A 2421-nucleotide genomic window follows, 5' to 3' on the forward strand; every position below is an offset into this window, starting at 1 on the left:
ATATACATATATATACACACATATATAGGGGATGGTATAGAGAGGAAGAAGAAAAGAAATCTAATGTCTTCGTCTCTTCCACCAAAATGATAATAATAATAATAACAATAATAATAATAATAATAATAATAATAATAATAATAATAATAATTTTCTAGTTTTTCCTTGTTTCTGCTCATTTAGTCAAAACTTCAGCGGAGAGAAAGAAAGAGTGAAACGACATACAAAATAGTAAAGTTTATTTGCCAACAAAATGTGGCAGTCTTATACAAGACGGTGTTACTACTGTTTTAGCCCCAGGAAAACATCTTTTCCAGCTGGCTACCGTGACACAGTTTGTGTCCGTATAGTATGAGCAAGGGAGAGTATCGCCCCCATCTCAAGACATCGTGATACTTACAGATCTAGGTTCCTGGGTTGTTTCCCGTTTTCGATGTGAGACAATCACAGGCTAGTGATGGGGAATATAACCTTCCTTACTCATAATATACGGACACAAACTGTATATCGGTAGCCAGCTGGAAAAGATGTTTTCCTGGGGCTAAAACAGTAGTAACACCGTCCTGTATAAGACTGCCACATTTTGTTGGCAAATAAACTTTACTGTTCTGTACTGTTACTACTTATCTCTCGCTCAGAGATTTAAAATATGAAATGCTAATATTATTATACAGGGTGAGCCAAAAGTAGCTATACACTTTGAAATTCTTCCATTTTATTACTTTTACATTCATTTATTACAATTACATTTATGAAACACAGTTTAATCTCATAAATGATCGAAATGTCCTCCTTCAACATGGGAACATTCCTCAAACGTCCCAGAACACTGTAACACACAGCACATTATTCACGGTACCTGTAAAAAACAAATAAGTCAATTTTAAAAGTGTTTACCTACTTTTGGCCCACCCTGTATTATATTATTATATCACTGGGCGGTGAATTGGCTGAGCTGTTAGCATGCCGACCAAAATGCTTAGCGGCATTTCGGACGTCTTTACTGGTTTCAAATTCCACCGAAGTCGACTTTGCCTCTCATTCTTTTGGAGTCCATAAATTAAATACTAGTTAAAGACTTGGGTCGATGTAATCGACTTACCCTCTTTCTCAAAATTGCTGGCCTTGTGCCAAAATTTGAAACCAATTATATACTACAGAATACTTTAAAAATATAATACTATGTAGTTATGCATCAGTATGTTGTTTAGCTCTGAGTAAGTCCTGATCGAGCAAACTTATTGTGTGGTCATAGATATTCCAGCCGTGATGATCCCATCTTTTATTGAATCTTCTATTCAGACTATGTCATAATGTTTTTCCTTCCTTAAGTAGTAGAACGGCATCTAAGAGAAATTTGACTGCTATTTCTTCAGGTATGACTACCGTGTGGCGTCTCATCATTAGTTTTTGCTGCATCGGCATGCTGCAGAAATAGTAACGATGTTCAGTGCATACTGCATCACGTGTGCTGTGTCATAGGTCTTGCATTTTGTGTGTCTTTGTCTTTGCAGGTACTGAAATACAGTATAATGTCGCCATTTAACGAATATCTCGCATTTAACACGCAGAAGTTTGATGGTTTTCTCGTTTTCCTCGAACCAGTTTTAATCTGCTTGCAGCTATGGTTCCAGCACCATTTTTACTGACTCACACCATCACTTTAAACCTGCGAAATTAAAATCATAGGTATACCAGTAATGATGTTAAGTATCTATCAAAAAATAGAATTGGTATTTTCTGCAAGTCACGTTGCCTCAATAAACTTGACATATCTCGACAAAAAATAGCTTCAAACATGACATTCCTCAACAAAGGATAGCTTGATACATAAAACTCTTTCCGCAGTCATAAAGTTTTGAGTGGATGTATCATATTTTCGTATGAAAAAGATTAAAATAGATCTACTCGTTGAAGTTTCTACGCAGTGGTTCGACCTAATAAACATACCAGTTAGTGCCTTTCAAACCACATCCTATTACTTTCAGAATGAAGGACTCATTAAACTGTGAGGCCCTATATATTTAAAATGACAGGATAGACACTACTGGGGCATTAATGGTCGTAGCTCTGCTAGATCTTGGTTCATTCGAAACAACCTAATAACTCCAACTGATTTTATTTGAGGAATAAAACCCCAGTTCATAAGCGGTAACCATGTCATTCCGATCTAACAAATAATTTTGAGTTTGAGACGTTTTGACACAACTGCTTTGGCGCCGATTGTTTGACATAACTGGTTCGACGCTGATTTGTTTGACATCAGACTTTTCAATGTTTCTCTTGTAATAATGTTCTTCTCTTTCTCCAATTACGTTTCTGCATGTGTTACTATCTTGGTATATATGTGTAATGTCTCTCTTTCTCTTTCTCTCTCTCTCTCTCTCTCTCTCTCTCTCTCTCTATATATATATATATATA

The sequence above is a fragment of the Octopus bimaculoides genome, chromosome 3, assembly GCF_001194135.2.
Source record: "Octopus bimaculoides isolate UCB-OBI-ISO-001 chromosome 3, ASM119413v2, whole genome shotgun sequence".
Lineage (NCBI taxonomy): Eukaryota > Metazoa > Mollusca > Cephalopoda > Octopoda > Octopodidae > Octopus > Octopus bimaculoides.